We start from the raw sequence: 24472 nt of genomic DNA, 5'->3' as shown, positions 1-24472 counted from the left end.
TTTCCGTTTTTCATGATGGGGAGAAAAATATTCAAAAGCTTTCCTGTTAATTGCGATTGATTGAAAAATAACAAAACCAAATGTATTTGGTTGCAGTGTTATATGGATAGAAAACATTAAAATAAACTCTTTCGCATGAATGTATTTTTCAATTCCCAGGGGAACTGGCAGATTATTTTTCCGCGCGTGTATGTGTGTGTGTGTGTGTGTGTGTGTGGCGGCTGCTCCGATGTTTCAAGCGGAACCGTGGCATCACTCTCCTCCTGATGGATTCCCTTTTGGCCTTAGGTGCACAAACAGGCTCTTGGTGACACCGTTCATCAGCGTTTTCATGATAAACGAAATTAGCTTCACAACAACAGCGACAACATGCTCCAATCGCTGTTCAATCATAACTGAGTGGGTTTACGAGCGGCGCTCGCTTATATACCGATTGGTGATTTCAATAGCCTGTTTTGAAAGCAATTTTAAGACTATTGAAACAAGTTTTTGGATCAAAAAGTAACAAGTATATGACGCGTAGACATTTTATCTTTCAAATGAAGTGTTTATCATACCATTTCGTTCAGTTGTTTAGGAGCTATTAACGCTCAAAATCTCGGTCTCCAGCGTAACGCTTTCGTTCTCGAAACATTGGTTTTACACCCCGGTATAGAAATGAAAGACGTAGTCCTACGTCAAAAAAAATTAAAGTGAAAAATAGTATATGCTGATAACAGTAATCGCTTCGTTTGCACATCTAACTTGATTGGTAAATATGCAACATTTCTGAAAATAATATTCTCTGTGCGACAAGGTATCCTTAATTAAAGCCGAATTGATGTTTCACCCACTGATTTTGCATCGGGTACCCACCGTTGTCATGTTGTACTTGCACTGGGAGCGATACTGAAAAATGCTGCTGTCCATTCCCCTGTAAGGAGTCGATGCGAAATGGAAAGCATAAAACGAATGACTGGATGTAAACAAAACATAAAATGACAAACAAAATACTTTGACGAAGACCGAAGCATCTCAGAAGGTAAATAAACAGGGAGTATTGATTCAGTAGAAGTTCACTTTTTTCTCTGGTTTTTTTTCGCATCCGTGTTTTGTGGATTACCATTACACAAAATAAACACACATGAGGACATGATACCTGCCCATGCCATAGAGGAAATCGGCAATCAACCTTGATTTTGGATTTCCTGTCGTTCCGCGAAGGTCTGTGCGATTTCACCTTGTGTTTTTCAATCTAACTGGTTCCTCGACGTCTGGTCTGAAGCGCCTCCGAAAATAACGACCCCAGGTTTCCACGGTCGAGTATGTCCCTATCCACAATGATATAACAATAGCGGATACGAACAGACAAATAAAAATCTATTCGGAGGATAACGATACTCGATCGATGCCGAATCTTGCACGCACTTGTCAAGTCTCTGTATATCGATGATATTTCACGAATAATTTATTTCATCAATTGATCAACTCTCGCTATTGTGTACTCCTGTAAATGACAGGAAATCGTAGGTATGATAAACAAGAACGCAAGCATGGTACAGATTCCCATCCGAACAATGATAAGGCGAATCTTTTTTGTTCCCCAAAATATATTTTTTATTAAGGCACATGTGGCGTTAGCCTGACGGGGCCGGGAGAATCTTTTTTTGTTGACACGAGTTGACATAATTGTCTCACAGGAATTTTTCAACTTAATTATCGTCGATAATCCTCATCCTAAAAGTCAAAATCCCTAGACCTAGAAGTAACCCTCTTATGGAAGGATTTACATAATCCACGAAACAAGTCTCAACTGTTTGGTTTCCATCGACTTCACTCAGAAGCATAACCGTAACCTTCAGAACTAGAGGCAAGGACCACGCAATCAAAAGGAAGTACCATACATTCTTACTAATTCGATCATGAATCGTTCCGATCGTCTTGAAGCTCATATGCCACACATACGTGAAGATGGCGAACCAAATCATTGCAGCGATGAGAAAATAGAACACGATGATGCAGGATAAATTCTCCCCAGTGCTCGGTTCCGAGCTGCGTAATGTGCCATTTACAGCACAAGACTTGTGGCGAATTGCTCCACATTTCGCTGGATTCACACAATAGATGTAGCGCATTTCTCGTCCAATCTCAGTTTATTTTTTTTTGGCACTGCCGAACATGGATCCAATATGGGCATCACGCTTCGCTAGAAGGACAATTGCAACGACATTTGAGTCAGTTTTGTTTGTGTACATCTTACTCTGCGGACATCCCGTTCCGCTCACAGTTTTCTTGCTCTACAAGCAATTTGCGAACATCCCGTTCAGCCAAAATACTGAACTACTTCTCTTCAGTTTTCCTCACAATGGAAACCTGCGGACTTCCCGTTCCTCCAAACCACTGCGGACATCCCGTTCCGCCAAAGTGCTGGACCACTTCCCTTCAATTTTCCGCATAATGGAAATCTGCGGACATCCCGTTCCGCCAAAGTGCTGGACCACTTCCCTTCAATTTACCTCATAATGGAAATCTGCGGACATCCCGTTCCGCTACAACTCTACAAACAAACATTTTCAAATTGCTGCGAACATCCCGTTCCGCTGAAACACAAAGGTCTTTTTTACCCTTCTATCATCCGCGGACATCCCGTTCCGCTTCAACGCTTTTAGTTTTAGATAGCTAGAAAATGACAATAACCACCAACCAATATCTGGGTGATTCCCTTTTCAAAATTATTAATTTATTGAAACCTTGGCAAAAATCGACAGGTTACAGGATTTGAGATGTTGCTATATTAAGCAACTCCTGGCAGGATCGCCAATGTGAGTTTCCAGAATATAGCTTCTTTAGGGAATCACAAAGCGTAGCTGTTTTAACCGTTTTAACAGAGAATCGTCTTATCTCGTGCTCGTTGATGATGGAAGTGAAGTCAAGGATCAATGATTACTAAGCAACGGTTTATGCGGTGTCGGTTACTTTCACACTGCCGTTATGACGTCACAGCTAAGAGTACGCCTGATTGTATGTTTGTGAGAACACATGTTCAAACCGGTCGTACTATTGTATTGTGTACCACACAATTACATTAATGATGCTTGATATTGTCAACAACCTCACACTCATGTAGTTTTCTATTAGTCCATTTTTAATGCATGCGCCGCTCAACTTTGTCACTAAGTTGATAGCAACGTATGCATAAAAAAATGGTATCTAAAAAACTTCAAAAGATAATTCACTGGAACGAATTTTCGTTAAACCATACGTAGAATTTTGTAGAAGACTTATTAAAAGTCTTCTACAAAAATTCTTTGACCTCCTGTCGGGTGGTCTAACGGCAATTGCCCGGAATCTTAGCCATGATCGATGAAACGATGAATGTCGGCATGTTCTTCAGTTCTTCAAAATCCTTTTTTTTTGCAGGTATAATATAATAGGAGTACCGGTAAGTTTTTTCGTTTTCTTTCAAACATTAATGCTTTATTCTGAAAAATGGTTACAAATTTAATATTCAAAGTATTGCCCATCGCTGGTCACAACTTTTTCCCATCTTTCTGGCAATTCACGGACCCCTTTGCGGAAATAATCGGCCGGTTTGTCGGCTAACCACAAATTGATCCAATTTTTACCTTCATCAAAATTGGAGAAGTGCTGGTCAACCTGGCCATGTTGCATCGATCGAAAAAGGTAGTAATCGGATGAGGCAATGTTTGGAGAATGCGGCGGGTGGGATAGTACCTCCCATTTCAGCGTTTCCAAGTATGTTTTGACCGGTTTCGCGACATGCGACCGAGCATTGTCGTGCTGCAAAATAACATTATCGTGTCTTTGCTCGTATTGTGGCCGTTTTTCCTTCAGTGCACGACTCAAACGCATCAATGATTGTTGGTAGAGATCCCCCGTAAGTGTTTCATTCGGTTTTAGCAGCTCATAGTACACCACACCCAGCTGGTCCCACCAAATAGACAGCACAATCTTCTGGCCGTGAATATTCCGCGCGTCCGTCGATGTTGATGCATGGCCGGGGTATTCATACGTTGCTCGACGTTTAGGATTGTCGTAATGGACCCACTTTTCATCGTCAGTAACGATTGGATGATTGATTGATTCTTTGTTTTTAAGAGGCTTTAAACTTTGCAGTTCATTCGCCTCTATCGATTGAATGCAAAAAACCCTTTCTTTTATGTCGTTGGGGCAGATGTTCGCACGTGAAAAAATGGCATTCGACGTCTCGTGGCTTCAATTCATACGGCACACAATGTCCTATCTTTCGAATCATTCCCATTGTTTTTAAACGATCGGATATGGTTTGCTGAGCTACTCCAAGTGTATCTGCAAGTTCTTGTTGCGTTTGTGACGGATTTTGATCGAGTAAAGCCTCCAATTCCTCATCTTCAAACTTTTTTGGCGGTCTGGAACGTCTTCCAAGTCAAAATTACCACATTTAAACCGTGCAAACCACGGCTGACCCGTTAGCTCAGTTGGAGCATGGTTACCATAAACTTCCACTAAAATGCGATGACTTTCCGCAACTTTTTTCTTCATATTGAAATAATGAAGTAACACTCCCCGCAAAAACACTCTCGTTGAAAATTTGACATATTCGAAGTGGCAAAAACCTATGTTGTTTACGCTTCAACTTTTTTACATATACTGATATATATATCAGGATATATATCAGTATAAAAGACGCGCAATGACAGTTGCTTTTCAACGAATGTCTGGAAATTTGATTCACTGGAATAATAATCAAGTTACGTCATCTATTGTAAAACCGAAGAAACTTACAGGTACACCTAATACTTTCAAAAAAGGTCATTGCCTACAATTTGATATGTCGATCTGAATCGATCCAGTAGTTCAAAAGTTATGATTTTTTGAAAAATGTCATTTTTGGAAAAAGGAAAAAATGAATTTCCGGACCACCCTAGAATGGATATGGGCCTAATGAAAAAATAAAAAATACGGGTATTTTGCGATGAGGTACAAAGCTACAATTTTTCACAAAAATCTAAGAACTACTACACTGAATTTTTTTGAAATCACGGTTTTTTTTCACGCGATTTTCTCGAAATTACGTAATTTTTGTTTACGCGATCTGCCTATCGTCGTCGCGTTGAGAAGAGAAATTTTGCAAGTGCAAGTGCGAGTGTGGTTGTGACGAGCGCGCGCCGATGAAGGGCAACTTTTTTTTTCTCTCTAAATTGCGCAAGTTTTTACACGATTTGCTCAAATTTTGTTTTGCCCGCGCATAGCGCAAAAAAATTGCGTTAAAAAGAATTCAGTGTATATCGGTTTTGCATGGAATGGCAGTATATGGGATTACTATTGGAACCTTGCCGAAAACGGGGCTCATTTCTTTTCCATTGTAAGTGAGTTTTCGACGAAAAAGTTATCCCAAAAAAAGTGTCACCGCACCTAATGCCATGTCATCGAGCGAACTATCCTTCCGGAAAGAGGTCCAGCTGGATTGCTGGATTGGTTAAAGTGGCACCTGATGTCCTCTTTTTCGGAAAACTCTAGTTGTTTGTTCGTAAACGCGTCACTGCAATGAGCAATGTGGAAATGGGCGCGATACAAAATTATTTAATGGAACTGCAGAAGTATTAAACCCAAAAACGAACCACTAAAATTGTTAGTCAACAATATAAGTTCTGACGTATTTGCTCTTTATGTGGCTTTGGTCTAATGAAGACTTGAATTTTCATGATTCTAACATTATCCATCTAGAACAGGGTTTCGCAAAGTGGTCGATATGGACCCCCTGGGGTCGAATTCGGTTTCCGAGGGGTCGACATGAACGAAAATTGATTTTGGGAGTCGACGAGGTCTGACCCCTATTAACACAAGGTTTACGGGACGCGTCATTTTGACGCATTTCGAATGTTATAAGGAAAATTACAAAAATAGTCTGCATTTTTATTCCATCTTTTATAATTATTTTATACATTGATCGAGGTAAATATACACTCGACAAAAAAACCAGAGGAACAGAGTGCAAAGTCGGAAATTTTGAGTGATTTGTGACATGCTGTAACTTCGTCAAAGATCAACGCATACCGATGGGATGCGCATAATTTTGAAGCTACAACATTCAGGTATCAGAATACTCTACGTACATATTTTTTATCTTGGTGTGTGTAGGGTTAGTGGGCAACAATATCGGGAAGAAATGAAAAAGTGATTTTTCTTTGTTTTTTCAAGAATATTCTTGACTAACACAATTTTAAATTACCCCTTCCGCATTGATGATGAATAACCTAATAAACAACCATCGCACCGCAAATCGAAAGACAGTTTTAAAAACTTCAATAAATTCTGCATAAGGATAATTTGTTACTTTCACGACTCGCAGCTTTCGTTTCGACAGTTGCCAATGGTGAGGCATAGTGAGTACGTTACAAACATGGCATCGAAGCGCCAAAATGCAAGCGAACCGTCAATTCTTTTTGGGCATACAATTTAACGAAAAGTTTCTGGGATTCACCGTAGTGTCGGATTACAGAATTGAAACTTTTCCTCATTTGCTTATTTAGCTCCACGAAAAAACTGCGACAAATATCCTTAAAAATGATTGCGCTGTTCATTGTTCTGATAGTTTCTTCTGTTGCCACTCCAACCTAAAAATTCATGCCTCTTTTCAAATGATTCCTCTCAGATGTTTGTGAGAATGATCAAATAAAAATTTTGAAACTCTTCATGTCGCATCGTGAATTTAGGTTTTTCAGCCTGGAACAAACGATTCTATCAGTGGCAAAACATACCCGAAAAAAAGCAACAGATATTTTATCATTAAATCTTTGGGGGCAGTCAATATCCTGCGATCAGCTTTATTCAAATGTAAGAAATTTCACACGCGGAAAAAATGTACTGTACTTTTTGACGAAAATCTGTACCCTGTACCGTACAGAATCTATACCAAAAATAACGAAAAAAATTGTACCTTTACAGATAAATCTGTACGTGTGGCAACACTGGAAACAAGCAATAAACAACTGTTGCCGAGAAGCAACAATAGAAATAACAAAACACAGAATATCAATTGAAGTCAGAGTGCGAAGAGGATTTAACAATTTCAGTTGTTTAGTTCGAGTATTGGAAAATGAAATACTAGACTATTTTTTGAATCAGTATCATTTATTACGTTATTGTGAACCTCAATTATATATGTTTTCATTTTTTACTTATAGTATACTATGTGTTGTAGTATGTATTCGTCCACGCGTCAAATTGAGATAGGTATATAAGAAACGTCCGTAAATCTAGTGTTGAATAACACAAGTTTTATTTTTGAAACTTTCAAGATGTTGCATAAGTAGTGTGAACCACCCTGTTATAAGAATAATATTTCAGTGGAAAATATTATTGCTTTACATTTTAGAAACTCAACAAAAAGATGAGTGTGCGCAACAGGGCCTGACAATTTCACTTCAATTAGCACATCGTCACTCAATAATGTGTCTATCTCTTCTCAGAACAGAACCAGAACCATGCAGGCTAAAAATATATCTATTCTCTTTTCACGCACAATAAGAAAAATATCTCGTTTCTTTCGTACATATTCCTTTCATTTCACGTTGATTCCTTTCATTCTGCAAACCAAAGCGACGTTAGAAATCGTCACTTGGAAATTAATTTGAAGCATCCATGTATTCTGGCAGTTTGTATAGAAAGGAATGTTTCCTTGTTGCATTCGAAACTTATTCACTGAAACTAATGAAAACGGTGCAGTGAGGGTTGTGTAGTATGCCTGCAGGAGTAATTATTTACCGGCGCTAGTTGTCAGTGTGAAATTAGTGATGAAACGGATAGTGGTTTGGTCGGATACTGGATACCGGTCAGCTTCGAGTCCGGATAGCCGAGTATTCGACAGCCCGATGTTTGTGTTTGTGCTTGTTTGTGTGCGTGCACGTGTATTTGTGTGGGTGTTTGTGTATGTTCGCGCGTTTTTTGGGTGTTTGTGTGCGTGTGTGCGCGTGCGTTTGGGCGTGTTTTTTTTGCTTGCATGCAGGTGTGCGCTTTTTTTATGCGCGGGCATGTGTAGGCGTGTTTGCGCGCATTTGTGCGTGTTTCTGTGCGCGTGTGTACGTGCGTTTGCGCGTGTTTTTTTCTTGCTTGTGTGCAGGTGTGCGTTTTTTTGTGCATGGACATGTGTGGGTGTGTGTGCGTCCGTGTGCACGTTTGTGCGCGTGTATGTGCTTGTGTGTGCGCGTTTGTGCGCACCTGTGCGTCCATTTGTATGTTTGTGTGCGCTCGCGTTTTTATGCACATGTTTGTGCATGTTTGCGCGTGTGTGTGCGTGTTCGTGCACCCAATGGTATGTGCGTGCGCGTGCTTCCGGCGTTGTGTATGCGCTCGCAATTCTGCGTGGGCACGCTAAAAGCGCAGACCTAGTCGAAAATCGCGTAATTTCGAGCAAATCGTGTAAAAAAATCGCGTAATTTCAAGCAAATCGCTTAAAAAAATCGCGTAATTTTGAGCGAATAGCGTAAAAAATATCACGCAAAAAAACGCATAAAAAAGAATCCAGCGTACTTGCAAATAACATGCTTCTTCGTAACATGGAATACATGTTTGATACAGGAAATATAATAAAATGAAGACAGCTCAAATCGGACTATTCTTTTCACCCTTAGAGAGGGTGAAAAACTCGAGAAAGGAATAGTCCGATCTGTGCCGTCTTTCATTTTATTACATTTTCTGTAACAAACATGTATTCCAAATAACAGAGAAACATGTTATTTACAAGTGATTGAAGAATTTTGAACACGGTCCGCGACGATCCATTTTGGTAAAATAAAACTTACGTTTGAAAGCAGCAAGCATCCTCTAACATGCGAAATGAAAATAAATATAACCCGTTCAAGCAGTTTTAATCGTCAGTGAAAGCTTCTGCTTTTATACTTGTAAGAGACCGAAAGAGGAAAGGAACGAAACAAAAGAATCAATGTTACTGTATGCGTAGAGAATATTTCGTTTCCACTTCACCCCGATACACTGAAATTAATCCACCGAAAATGACTGTAGTGGAAGTGAGAGTGGTATGAATAAAATTCAATCACATTTATTAGCTTCGAAAATAACTAGCCCTGGTGCGCAAGGTGAAAAAAAAAAGTACAATAAGTACAAGATGAAAACCTCGGCAAGTAAGAAGAGGTGATGCGGTTCGTGCAAGATAATGTGTTTGAGCATACATGTTCTTCAGGCAAGTTTTAAATTTCTCTGTATTTCAAACATAAACATATTTAATAAAAAGGAAGCCATCATCAAATTCAAATTAAAAAAAAAATTAAAATTATTTCAGGTAACTTGAGACGGAGAAAGGAGAAAAAATGAAAAAAAAAGGTATTTAATTTATTATAGACCAACAGATTTTCTCTCCAGCTGGACGAGTCTACATTACCCAGCAATGAAGCTCTGTTGTTAGCGTATGTTCGATATATTAAAGATGAAAATGTGTGCTAAGAAATGATTCTTGTTACACCCAAACTAGCGTTGGCAGAAAACATGCCATCTTTGGCAGAAAAGATGCCATTTTCTGGTCATGAGAGCCAAATGCGCAAATAATGAGCTATTATGAAGCTTAAAAATGGTTTGTATGTATGCGAGCAGACATCTCTTTCTGTTTTCTTTTCTCTTTCTATTTGGGATTATGCAAAAAAAAAAGTCTATACGACGTCAGTGGGGATCGAACCAAGGCCGGCTGAAATGCGAAGTTACTTTACACGACCACGCTATCCATATAGCTGCTAGCGCTATTATAAAGGATCGTGATAATATTACACCTCATCATAAAATGAAGTTGGAAGGTGTTTTCTAAGCCGATAAAGAAGAACATGAACGAGAATATATCTTCTCTGTCTGGGCCGTGTATTTGGCAAACTATACGAAAAGCTTTCATTTAAATGTGTCTCCTGTTTCGCTCCCTCATATTGGCTCTAGCATATATATTATACAAATGATATACATGTATTGGGGAGTAGAACATTTTATGTTATCTTTCAGCTCATTTAATGTAATAAATCGGGATGCCAGAAAATGTGCTGAAAATTAACTTTGGGTGTAGGTATTGACTTCTTAAAAACAGAAATGGTTGTATTTTCTAGCAAGCACCAACCTCAAGAATTTCAGCTTCAATTGTTCAACAAAACCATCCTTCAATCCACAAGCTTCATATTATTGGAGTTTGGTTTGATTCTAAATGTACACGGGGAAAACATATTACCTATCTGAATAAAAACGTCAACAGAGAACAAATTTTCTTCGGACAGTTACTGGAACATGGTGGGGTGCTCATCCAGAAGACCTAATACGGCTGTACAATACTGTATGTCATGGAGTATGGTTGTTTCCATTCTGCTGCTAAAACCCTGATACAGTATCGTTACTTGCGTTTAGCCTTAGGGTGCAACCAACACACAACATGAGCCTTGAAGTCCTGGTAGGTGATTCACCATTGCAGGTTCGATTTTACGAACTGTCCTATCGCTTCTTAATCCGGAGCGAAATCATGAACCCATTGATAATTGAAAATTGTAAGAAGCTTCTTTGATTGAACCAACGGTCGAGATCCGTGGATCTGTACTCTCATTACATTTCTCAAGAAATAAAACCTTCAGTAGACATCTTCAATAATGTTAGCTTTCCGACCTTCTGCAGATCTTCCGTTGATTGAAGACGGAAGCAATTCAAGACATTTCAGATCATCTTCGATCGTTAAACCCTAATATTTACGCTTCAAAATATAATCATATCAATTCTTCAAGAATGTTTTGACGTAGGACTACGTCTTTCATTTCTATACCGGGGTGTAAAACCAAAGTTTCGAGAACGAAAGCGTTACGCCGGAGACCGAGATTTTGAGCGTTAATAGCTCTTAAACAACTGAACGAAATGGTATGATAAACACTTCATTTGAAAGATAAAATGTCTACGCGTCATATACTTGTTACTTTTTCATCCAAAAACTTGTTTCAATAGTCTTAAAATTGCTTTCAAAACAGGCTATTGAAATCAAAAATCGGTATAGCGAGCGCCGCTCGTAAACCCACTCAGTTATGATTGAACAGCGATTGGAGCATGTTGTCGCTGTTGTTGTGAAGCTAATTTCGTTTATCATGAAAGCGCTGATGAACGGTGTCACCAAGAGCCTGTTTGTGCACCTAAGGCCAAAAGGGAATCCATCAGGAGGAGAGTGATGCCACGGTTCCGCTTGAAACATCGGAGCAGCCGCCACACACACACACACACACATACACGCGCGGAATTCTCGTTGCTATCATCGTTGCTGAAAAATAATCTGCCAGTTCCCCTGGGAATTGAAAAATACATTCATGCGAAATAGTTTATTTTAATTTTTTCTATCCATATAACACTGTGACCAAATACATTTGGTTTTGTTATTTTTCAATCAATCGCAATTAACAGGAAAGCTTCTGAATATTTTTTTCCCCATCAGTGGAAATTTTCGTATCCAATATTGGATGCATAACATGAAAAACGGAAAATGTTTCACATCGCGAAAATCAAGTCATTTTCGAGCGATTATTTGCTTTCTACTCATATAATGCTGCGACAAAATACATTTCGTTTTGGATTTTTTCAATCAAGTGCGATCAACGTAAGACCACGTCTTTCGGCAATTTATTAGAGGTGCAATGAATCTTTAGGAATTCCCGCTCTACGTGCACTGGCAAACAATGTTTACTCAACAATTTCTCAAACTAGAAATGGGTGTTGTGAGAAAGGATTAGCGAACGCGAAAACGACAAACGGGAGAAAGATACGTTTGGAGGTTGAAGGAAATTGGCAGAAAACTTCTTCATTCTATCCTTCAAGTAATGTGATTCATACCACATCGTTTTGCTAGAAAGAGATTATCGGTAACGAATTATTATCGAAACCACGATTTTCGCTAAATGCTCCTTTCAGTTCGGCCTGTAAAAAACTTTTCTGCGTTAATAGCTCTTAAACAACTGAACGAAATGGTATGATAAACACTTCATTTGAAAGATAAAATGTCTACGCGTCATATACTTGTTACTTTTTCATCCAAAAACTTGTTTCAATAGTCTTAAAATTGCTTTCAAAACAGGCTATTGAAATCAAAAATCGGTATATAAGCGAGCGCAGCTCGTAAACCCACTCAGTTATGATTGAACAGCGATTGGAGCATGTTGTCGCTGTTGTTGTGAAGCTAATTTCGTTTATCATGAAAGCGCTGATGAACGGTGTCACCAAGAGCCTGTTTGTGCACCTAAGGCCAAAAGGGAATCCATCAGGAGGAGAGTGATGCCACGGTTCCGCTTGAAACATCGGAGCAGCCGCCACACACACACACACACATACACGCGCGGAATTCTCGTTGCTATCATCGTTGCTGAAAAATAATCTGCCAGTTCCCCTGGGAATTGAAAAATACATTCATGCGAAATAGTTTATTTTAATTTTTTCTATCCATATAACACTGTGACCAAATACATTTGGTTTTGTTATTTTTCAATCAATCGCAATTAAAAGGAAAGCTTCTGAATATTTTTTCCCCATCAGTGGAAATTTTCGTATCCAATATTGGATGCATAACATGAAAAACGGAAAATGTTTCACATCGCGAAAATCAAGTCATTTTCGAGCGATTATTTGATTTCTACTCATATAATGCTGCGACCAAATACATTTCGTTTTGGATTTTTTCAATCAAGTGCGATCAACGTAAGACCTCGTCTTTCGGCAATTTATTAGAGGTGCAATGAATCTTTAGAAATTCCCGCTCTACGCGCACTGGCAAACAATGTTTACTCAACAATTTCTCAAACTAGAAATGGGTGTTGTGAGAAAGGATTAGCGAACGCGAAAACGACAAACGGGAGAAAGATACGTTTGGAGGTTGAAGGAAATTGGCAGAAAACTTCTTCATTCTATCATTCAAGTAATGTGATTCATACCACATCGTTTTGCCAGAAAGAGATTATCGGTAACGAATTATTATCGAAACCACGATTTTCGCTAAATGCTCCTTTCAGTTCGGCCTGTAAAAAATCAGCGGATCAGCAATTCGGTCGACTTCCGATAGCGATGAATTTCACGCAAAGTTCCCGGTCGATAGCGATGTGGCTTCTCCACCTATCCTGCTACTAGTGCGCTTATCCGAGCTGACTTCGTGTGCCTTACCACCGAATGACTAACGAGCTGTCTGCGAAAGACTAACGAGCTCGAGTCCTCACGGTGCGAGAGTAGAGTAAGAAATGAACGAAAGCAAAGGAAGCGTCATTTTATAAACCATAAAAGTATAGAATCTAAATCCCACCCTTATTATATTCGTGAGTATACAGTAAGCTTATACAATAAAGAGGGTGGGGTTTACATTCGATTCTTTTATGTTTTATAAAATGACACTTCCCTTGCTTTCGTTCATTCCTTACTCTACTCTCGCACCGTGAGGACTCGTTTCATCGGGACTAAGCAGACAGCTCGTTAGTCTTTCGGTGGTAAGGCACCACGAAAGCAGCTCGGATAAGCGCATCAGCCGCAGGAAGCGTGAAGAAGCCACATCGCTATCGACGGGGAACTTCGCATGAAATTCGTCGCTATCAGAAGTCGACCGAATTGCTGATCCGCAAGCTACCTTTGCAGCATTTGGTTCGTGGAATTGCTCAGGACTTCAAAACCGACTTGCGCTTCCAAAGTTCCGCGGTTATGACGCTGCAGGAGGCTTATTCGAAGATACCAATTTGTGTGCTATCCATGCAAAACGCGTCACATCATGCCCAAGGACATCCAGCTGGCCCATCGTATCCGAGGAGAGCGTGCTATATTAGCTTAGCATATAATCAACAGCCCTTTTCAGGGCTCCAAATTTGATGGATTAGAGTTCAGAAAAGTTTTTTACAGGCCGAACTGAAAGGAGCATTTAACGAAAATCGTGGTGTCGATGATAATTCGATACCGATAGGTGCCATGGATATGGATTTCATAATGAAAAATATGAAATATATGACATGATGTAGTGAATATATCCCCATATCGAAGAAATCACTTTGATGAAACTGAAATGAAATTTTAGCGTTACGTAATTTGTGCACGACGCCTGAGGACATCGACACGACAACATCGTTACTGAGCGAGCTGAACGGCGAGGGATCGAGGGATTCATTACCTGGCCTGACCTGACCTGAAATGCAATCAGTTTGTTTTAACTGTGAGGGAGCACAGAAAAGCCGATGCTGATAGTCTCGTGACCAAGAGAGTATCAGCATCGAAATACGGTTCCTCGGGAAGACATAGAAGCAGCCGCCACACACACACACATACACGCGCGCAAATCTTTTCGTTTGCTGGTTATCGAGAGGAAACCTGGAAAGAAATGATCGTTACTGAAAAATAATCTGCCAGTTCCCCTTGGAATTGAAAATTACATTCAAGCGAGTTTATTTTAATGTTTTCTATCCATATAATACTGCGACCACATACATTTGGTTTTGTGATTTGTCAATCAAGTGCAGTTAGCAGGAAAGCTTCTGAAGATTATTCTTCAGAACAAGGTTTTTTGTATCCTATATTGGATGCATAAAACCTTGAGTCTCCAACGTAACACTCTCGTTTTTGAAGTCACCCAAATATTTATTTATTCATTCATTCAGGATGGATTTAGATTCAACTTCAAACAAATGATCTCTAAATCAACGATAGTCCTACGTCACCCTTGCGGTTATACCATAGATATAACCCACTTCCTGTTTTTCACTGATGATTCAAGAATCAACGGATCCACTGTTTTTCAAATCTTTAATGAACATCACACTTTCTTTCATAAAATTGACCCATGTTCAGTGTATGTTGCCGAAATAGCTGCAATATATCACGCAATTGAGACCATTGATTCCTTACTTCCTGATCACTATTCTATTTTCTCGGATAGTCTTAGCGGTATACAAGCCATTCAATACTTGATACAACAGAAGAAAGCATCAAATTTTGTTATCAAAATTAGGGTTGTATTGAATTTGAAAATTTGAAATACTTGACTGTTTTTGACAGATAAAATTTTATCAACGTGTATTGATCAAATATATTCGACACAAAACCTGTCAAGCAAATATTGAGTTATTGGATGCCTATAATATTTTTTCGTCTGTTCTTCGAACTTTTCGGTACATGGTTAGATTACCTTAAATATTTCAGTCAAATTTTTCTATGTTTGACATTGTTTGCTACTGTTGATAATTGAAGAGTGACAAACAAAATAGTGTTTGTACGAATTTCAAACCAAACATTATCTGTCAGAAAATGTCAAATATGATTTTCGGACAAACAGTGCACGGCCTCCTTATGATGCATGATTTATTTGATAGGGATCCCAAGAATATAAAAAGGCGAACAAGTTGATTGAATCTACTACTGTATCTACTACAACAATGCCGAAAAGAAATGCAATTTATTTTCGGCAATGAGAGCAATTCCAGGATCTACAACAGTAGACAATGTATGATTGATGCTGGGAAAAATCCATCGAATTGATTATCGCGTTAGTCATTGTGAGTTGCAATTACTTATGCAGGCATATTCAGTATAATGTTGATTAATAATATGGGGTAGTGTAAATCATATACACTAATACATCAATAACAAGTGCTTCTTCAGGCAGTGTTACAAAAAACGGAACCCTGGAATTTGGCTTTATCGTGATGGAATTACCAGGAAAAGGTTCACGAATTTTCTATCAGTGATTCCATATTTGTATTGTGATTTACAGGATCAACGAGATTTTATGGTAGATTTTTTACATGGCACTACGTCGAGAGTTCAAACACATAGTTACATAGAATGTTAAATGTTGAGATAAATTTTTAATTATTATTGAAGGACCGTTTATGTTTTAAATTTCATTGTAGACGTATTGCATTCGATTGACTCCGCTCAATTGCGGTTCTCATTTTTCGCTTTTTCCACACGCAAAAACAGATTATGGAATCATTCACTTTTCCTACAACCACCTCATTAATGATCCATGAGAAGGGGTCATGTTTATCGTTTTAGCGCTTGAAGGTCGAGTGAGCAATTCTTCTGCTGATCTCTTCTATCCATTCCGTTGTTGGATTCGCATGTTTTTTTCCATCACTGTTTGTTATGAATTACACTCGCATTTGCGTTTTCAATATTTTTCTGGTTTATTAATTTTCGCACAAAGAATCAACACTGCTGGGTACTTTGTATCTTCTCTGCCATCCGGTTGGTGTTGCGGTATATTCATGGTGTTGTTTTCAGATAAAATTCCAATCACTCTCGCATTTTTTTTCATTTTTATCAATTACTGAGACACGAGCTTATCATGTATTCCTTCTGTTTGTTTTAAAAAATATATATGGGCCACTCTCCTAAGGCCACCCTTGGCTATAAATCATGTAAGCACCTTGTTTTCTCGGAACTGGATGCAGCTCGCTGTACGGTATTCCAATATTTGTGTACTTAATGTTTTTCCCTCTCCAACCTCTTCGGTGATAGCAAAACAGGTATTTATCGAAACGAAACGAACCGGAAACACTCGCGCGTGAAATAGTGTTCGGAGCAATCCAATCGGTTGCGCGATCCGTCAAAGACTAGCACACAGAGAGCGAGACAACGATGCGCAAATGTCCACGCGATATTCGCGAAAGCGTATGACGACATCAAGATTACGAATACATGCGGTTCTCCAGCCGTGTCTGTGAATACGGGTGTGAGTTTACTGTGAGCGTAACTTATTTCACGATTGACTTAGGGTCGGGTGGATTTGAGTATATGCATGCGACTGCTGACTGACGATAATGTTGTTGATATGATTGTAGCCACAAAGCAAAGAATAGCTTTCGGGTTAATACAAACCAAATAAACTTTTTTTTAGATACAGTATACTCATAACGGATCCGAGTGCTGTATAATCTCACCGGTTTCATATAACATGGTTGAAGTTTTACAGCATTCTTCCTGAAACGCGTAGGGCATTAATAAATGTTGTTTCCAAAACAAAATTTCTATGTACGCTATGTATATAATCTGTCAATGATTTTACAGAAAAAAATCTGCCAAAGCTTTTTTATTGTTGTTTATGTATATAACTAGGTTTACAAACCATCAGAAAAATCCGACTTATTGGAAAAGTCACATATTATTGCAAATACATGGTAGTCGGGGGGACCTCTGTTTCCAGTGCATATATTCATTTCGGAATGAATGTGTTTTGCTAACACGGACTATTAAACCAATGTGTCTGGAAAAATCGGCATTGCGAATGCCTTTTTGTACGCCAAAATGTGTTTTCCTAAAGCGGAGTACTCTAGCGGATCCGGACACCAACAACACTTATTCGAATCAAGGACAGTATTTTTATAGAATTCGGGACATCAATTAGCCCAAAATCCTGATTTTTAGCGTTACGTAATTTGTACATGACGTCTTGTGTGGAGCTAGGGTTATTGTTGCAGCCTCCCTTTGCTCTAATAGACCAAAAACATTTCCAAATGGTCTTGGCTCTCGAAATCTCTTAGTGGTGGTGAGGAATCCCAAAAATACGTTTTTATTCCCAAAAAATACCCAATGCTTATGACTTTAGCTAATCATCTGCATAGCAAAAACATTCCATTATGGAGTTCTGGAAATTCACATTGGAAATGAGACGGTTTCCCGAACGATTCTGGTTATCATATGGTCCCTTCTCAATATGGTTCCTTTGCACTTCTCCATTTGGTGTTCGTTGAGTATGTGATGTTTTGTGCGCCGACTTCATATGTGCCGGGTATAGTTTAACCATATAAAGTGTCAGACAAAACAATAAGACCACTGCTCAAGCAAACAAAGAAAGCGACAAAACTTTGAGAAGCATTATTCGAAGAAATTTATAACATCTGTAGTTAAAACAATAGTATTTCATTGAAAAATGCATTTCAGCCCTTTCGCGTACAACATCGAACCTCACTCGTGGCGATTCGACTATACCAGAACGGTGACCGGAATAAATCGCCACAGTAAACAACTGCAACAGAAACAACCGCTTAGAAAAAGTGTAGTAGGCTAGAAATATTTGGCGCGGGAAAAACATCATGTGCCTCACATTTCTATTATAAATTTATTCTCTTGTTCTCGTTTTTCGAAATTTATTCTGAGGACAATGTAATGGGGACGAAGTCCCCATTTGGCGAGGATAAGGAATCGAGGCGGCCCATGCCGCCAAGATGACGCAATCCGAGTCCACCGCCGACCCGCCGTCGGAAGCGGCGGTGTCTCGCACGCAAACCTGGGATCCACTGATTGCCCGGTTAGTTTGAAACATAGGATACGATCCTTTAGCAATGTCCGACCGAGCTCTAGCGAGCGTCGGACGGTATACGTCTGCCCGGGGCGTTACGTTTGCCTGGGGCGATACGTTTGCCCGGTTAATTCTTGTTTTGAAATACAATACCGCGCCACAATATTTATAGCCTACTACACATTTTATAAGCGGTGGTTTCTGTTGCAGTCGTTTTCTGTGGCGATTTATTCCGGGAACCACCAGAACGTACAACATCGAACCTCATTCGTGGTGCATCGTGCTGGGGAAATGAAATTGTGAAATGATTAACACGTACGATTACATGACCTTCGTCTCATCCAATCACAGTATATTTCGCCACTGCTTCTCCTTCTCCTGACCGATCCAATCGAAGTGGTCTTTCGCGAATTTCAGCCGCGCCTTCCGATGCTTTGGCGTTAGCATCGGGATCTTATTCGGGATTATGTTAGGAATAAATAAACAATGGCATTCAGCAGATGTTGCATGTAGTACGTTTACGTAATAGAAACAATACCTGTCAGCAGAGATGCCAACCTTCCTGATTTTTCAGGAATCCCCAGACTTTTTTGCACGTTCCCTGATATCCTGAAAAACACTCAATTTTGCCAGATTTTCTTGAAATGATCCAGATTTTTCCTGACTTTTGTACTTTCTACTTTTTTTTATCCAATTTATTAATTTTAGGCTCATTAGCAATTTAGCTGTAACAGAGCCGAATTTTAATCGTGTACATGTCACATGGTTATCATATCTATAATTAGCACATTACACAGTTGCCATTTGCCAGTATTCCTTCTATATCATTACATATGGTACATTTGCACAGTAGCTATTTAGGCGGAAGAGTATTCTTTCTGTTCTTCCATTATCCAGTTAGACTACCGGGCAGCGGAGACAGTTGATTGATCATTGTTGAGTTATTTATAGAACAGAAGCCCGATGTTTCTTGCATAGCAGAGCAATTGTATGGATGAATCGATCTTATTTCGACCGTAGATCGATCTCCATCGCTGATGATTGTTGCGTGGACGTAGTTATTCTGTAACAACACAAAGATGGTCAATGAGGGCCCTGAGTTTTGAACTCACGATCGATCGCTTACTAAGCGAACGGGCAGCCAATTTGGCTACGGAGACCCCTCACTTTTTACTTTATCAGAATAAAAATTATCCGTATTGAACGTACTGGGATTTCTTCAAGAGCTTTTGTTGAAATTGAAAAAAAGATATTTAGTAATTTTGTAGAACTCGGTCAACGGTGAGTCGTGTGATTGAACGTTACTACGAAACTCTGAGTTTCAAACGGGAGGAGAAATACGGTCAGAATGGATGTTCTATTAGTGATCAGTGTAAACGTTGGTGAATGCGCAATTTGAGCTCCACCCAAATTCAAATAAATGTATTAAAATAAATTTTAATATACTTATTCCAAGCCGTCGGCTATTGGATAATTTTCATAAATTCACAGACGGTTTGAGTCTGGGAGAAACAATGCCCACCGCGACACACTATCCAGTTGGTCTACCGTCATCGAACGGAGCTACCAACTGAGCAGAGAAAAAATGAATTGTTTCACCACACAAAAGCTGGGAAAAAGTAAAAGCTTGATGAATAAGCAGTGCCGTCAAACGACTTCAACCGTTTAAGGGAGACAGAAGTGCGCGACGAAAAATTAATAGAGGTGGTAGAGGAAAACGAATCTACGTAGGAAAACAGGATTTAGAACAATAGAAGGATAAGGAAAAAAGGAAGAGGAGAGCGGAAAATCGAGAGAAAAGGTCCGCCCAATGGGCTTTTTATTTTACGTGTTGATTTATTCTCAGCAACAGCTCAGCCAGCCATTTTGTTGGAAGTCTGAATTTCGTTTCCGCCATCGCACAGAAGAGGGACTAAAGGCGCAGAAGTGCCCGACGACATTGCAAAGGGCAGCTGGAAGATTAAGCTTTGGAGACGGCTTACCAGAACATGGAGAGAGAAAGAAAAACTTAAGCCATAGTTACCTCAAGTATACGCATGCAAACTGTTGAAAAATTGTGACGTCATAAACAGGATATATGAAGAGAAAGTGGCAATAGGGACAGGTGAAAAGGAAATGGAGAATAGAAAAATAAAGAGAGAAGAAACATTGTACATAAAAAAACATAACCGTGCTCTTATACGACCACTATCTCTTCATTGTTGTCGTCCTCAGGACTCTAAAGAAGTCGCCAGCCCTCGTCCTCAATCAGCCAAAAGCGCGTGGGTTAGCACTGCACGGCCTTTGAGCGAATTCAGCGTGTTGGCTCAGTAGGTGGCACCTATAGGTGCGTGAGATTCCCTGGCAGTGTAACACGTACGAAAGTACTTCTGTTTGCTAAGGCAACCGACTGCCGAATAAGCAACCCGAGAACCTTATTCCCATCCTAAGAGTTACATCAGGATCACAAGCGTGTCGTGAAAACGTTTAAACGGGATCCCAATGTTTCGGTCAGGGATGTGGCCAGAAAGATGAATCTGCCCAAGCCTTTCGTTCAGAGAGCTAAGGACCGAGAGGGATTGCATACGTATAAAGCGCTGAAGGCTCCGAGTCTTGACGAACGGCAAAATACGGTGGGAAAGCCACGGGCCCGGAAACTGTACATCCAGATGCTGAAACTTACTTCAAGGTTGACTTTCGGAGCTTCCGGGGCTACTGTTTTTCACCGCCCAGCACAAGTTTGATGTTCCGGAGGAAGTAAGGAAGCAGAAACTTTCAAAGTTTGCCAAAAAACATGATTTGGCAAACGATCTGTTTATGTGGCAAACGGAATATAAACGGGCCGATCTACCTCAAGAAATGTCTACAGAAGCGTCTACTTTCTCTGTTGAAGCAACACGAGGGCCCTGAAATCTTCTGGCCGGATCTAGCTTCGTGGAGATCAAGATATTTCCTAGAGTGGTACGAAGCCGACGGGGTCACTTTCGTACCCAAGGACATGAACCCCCCAACGCACCGGAATCAAGGCCCTTCGAAAAATACTGGGCCACTAATAAGGTTCTTTGCAGCCAGATGTTGTGAAGAACCTTTTGCGTGGAGTTAAGCGTATGGTGTGAGCACACGGTTATGGAATCGAGTTTGAATGAAATAAATATGCCATAAGCTTACTAATGGGTTATATTTTATTGTCTGAAAGTTTGAAAAGGATCGGTCAACTAGGTAATTTTCTGCAGCATTTATTCCGTGATGCAATTTGATGTGGGACACTCTTTGTATAATAGTTACTTTTTCTTTCTTTTATTATCTACATATTGTGAAGCGCATTTATGAAAAGTTGCAGTTGGAGAAAAAGAAAGATACGCTACCAGATTAATACGTCCGAAGGCAGGTTCAAATTGTTATATTTTGAATTTCAACAATAACCTAATTTTTTATTGAATGATCCAAACAAGTATAGTGATGTATATAACGTATAGGGACATACAGTTGTTAAAATGCCTAAAAAGAGACAAACATCAGTTGCAAGCGAAAGTTTGCTCAAGTATCTAAATCGTGTGTATGATGGGTTTGGAAAGGAACTATTATTTATTTCTACAAAGCAGCCAGTCGATACTTTCCCACAAATACTGCTCGCAAGTGTATAAATCAAAAGCAGCAATCCAGGACAAACTTCCAGTATTAATAAATGTGAAGGGCTTCGTGTTTCCTCAGAGCAACGCTAAACTTTATGTCTTTCTGATAACACACCAAATGATTTTAGAGTCTAACGGATATTACTAGCGGATCCAGATTGTCACTGGTTCAGGTTCTTGCGAAATTTTGTCAAGGGCGAAGACTTGATTCTATGGACAGCTTGAAATATCGTGAACAGTTTTCGACAAGGATGCAAATACGTTCTAGGAAGATAGAATTTTCAAGCCATGTGAAAGATGACAGAATATTGAGGAACAGTACTGTGCATGTAGAATTGAATAAATTAAGTATGACTATAGAAATCACGCTTTTGTTTACCCAAAAATCACACGAACTTGCCGGACAACCCAAAATGATCTATCCTGATTTCTTTCTGGTTTTTATTTTCATTTTTCGTGATTTTTGAAAATTATAGTTGGTAATCCTTCTGTCTGGTTTTTTGGAATAGCTTTATCGGTTAAACATATTTGGCCATAGTTCAATCCAATGGGGTTTTTTCCTACATAACAATGTGTGATATTGTCAAAGTAATACTGTAAAAAAGTTTACATATTTTTGAATTTTATACGGTTTTGTTTTTTTTGTTAGGTCATGTGAGGTTATGTACTTTCCACAAATAGTTGCTTTAAACCAAGTTAATTGCCCAATAAAGTTATACGAAATTGAATGAAATTGATAGTAAGTGTCTTTGCAATCATCTGATGTCAAAACCTTACCATATGGTTGCTTTCCAATGTCATGAAAAATTATCAAAGTTGCTGTTCGATTTTTCAAACGCTTGGCATAAAATGGGTTAATGCAAATATGTTCATCAATTGCAATGACCTAGAGCAAATGATTCCGTTGGGTAGCTTTCTCCGGGAAACGATGTAACACCTAGATTGTAAGTTATCCTGGACGTCCCAATAAATTACTTAGAAAACAAAATATCTTCGCTCTGCGGTGTCTTGAAGAGAGTGTCCTCTTTTGTGCCCCAAAAAGCCCTTATAAACTTCTATTTCGCATACATCCATTCACAACTACAATACGGCATTTTAGTATGGGGGCATGCAGACTGCAAGTGTTACAAAATCGTTGTTTGAAGGTGATATACAAGCTACCGAATCTGCATCCTACCCTGGAGTTGTATTCAAACGACTCTCATTGTATACTACCACTCATCGGGCTGCGCGATTTTGAGATTAGTAAACTCGTTCACAATGTGATAAATGATAATAATAATCACCATAACATTATAATACCTACAATGAACCATGGACATAACACACGGCAAGCTCATAATTTAATGCGTAGTCAGGCAACATCGTGCATTGGTCAAAAGCGCATTCTTTATTGTGGACCGTCTCGCTTTAACGCTTTACCACCAAAAATACGAATGATAACACGTCGTGATCACTTCAAAAATATACTGAAACTATATTTTAAGTCAAAAATACATGAATACATAATATGAAAAGCAATCAACCACAACAATACAGTAAACTTTTATGTTTCTATTCTATTTTGTTAATACGTTTACCGGTATATATATTGCATTTTTCGTTACTTATATTTTAAATATTGTTTTAATTAATATTGAATCCCTTAAAAGAAATAATATTTTTCACTGGGATCCCATTATCAGTGTACTTCTAATTCTGTCCGCACGCCTCCTGATACTAACATTGTCTCATTATTCCATGTATTGTTATCTGTTTTCAAATCAAATGGAGCCCAACTCTATGAAGCTCAAGCGAGAGTTTCTTCGAGATGGGGGTGAGTGGAGGGCATAAAAAAATAAAGAAAATAATAAGTAATGGAGCAAATAAATTGGCTTTTAGTCTCTGGCGCTTGTTCGAGTTATGGTGGTTATCGATGATTATTGTAGTTATTATAGGAGTTTTTTTTCTCTAAAATGTCAATTATTATGAATTCCATAAATCAAAAAAGCGATTCTTATTTCCGATCACCGAAGCGAAATGTATGCACATTCTGAAGATTCTCGGTAATAAAAAGTTATTATCAATTTCCTGCGAACTCTTGGAAAACCAAATCAAAACAGTGATAAGACCTAATACGACCGAAGACATATGCAATTACTGTCGATTAGCGAGTGGAGCTCATGAAGACGTCATCGAATTCAGACGCGCTAACACAAATGTTCGAGTTACATCAATATAAAAGTATGGTTGTATATTTTGCCAAACCATGAGTTTTTTGTGCACGCTGAGCCAGGATGAGTTTTACCGACAAAAACAGATCAAATTATTTCGCGATTAGAATTATTTATTTTCCTTCATTAAATCACACTACCTTGCGGGTCGAACAATAAACTCCTCCCTGCTTTTATGATAGTTGGCGATCCTCTACCAAGAGCTGGGAAATCAAACAATTTTGGCTGCATTTTTTGATGATTATACCATTATATTTGGCGATTATACTATATACAACACATGCTTACGAGCGGTACAAATTAGTCAAAACGATGTGGAAATATTGAAGATGACAAGCACTTTGATGTCTGGTGTCTAATATATCTTCACGAGAACATGACAAGAACATAGC

At 39.1% G+C, this 24472-nt stretch overlaps 1 protein-coding gene across 1 annotated transcript in view; it reads right to left on the bottom strand.

Moving 5' to 3' along the window:
- The window catches only part of LOC129766506 (peptidoglycan-recognition protein LC-like), a 41563-nt gene extending 24957 nt beyond the window's left edge, over positions 1-16606 (bottom strand). Inside the window, exon 1 of the mRNA XM_055767074.1 lies at positions 16385-16606. The gene's annotated coding sequence lies outside the window, so the exon portion shown is untranslated. The remainder of the gene's footprint in view (positions 1-16384) is intronic.
- Between the last annotated feature and the right edge of the window lie 7866 nt (positions 16607-24472).

The sequence above is a fragment of the Toxorhynchites rutilus genome, chromosome 2 (genome assembly GCF_029784135.1).
Source record: "Toxorhynchites rutilus septentrionalis strain SRP chromosome 2, ASM2978413v1, whole genome shotgun sequence".
Classification (NCBI taxonomy): Eukaryota; Metazoa; Arthropoda; class Insecta; order Diptera; family Culicidae; genus Toxorhynchites; species Toxorhynchites rutilus.
This window is presented reverse-complemented; position numbering and strand designations above follow the sequence as displayed.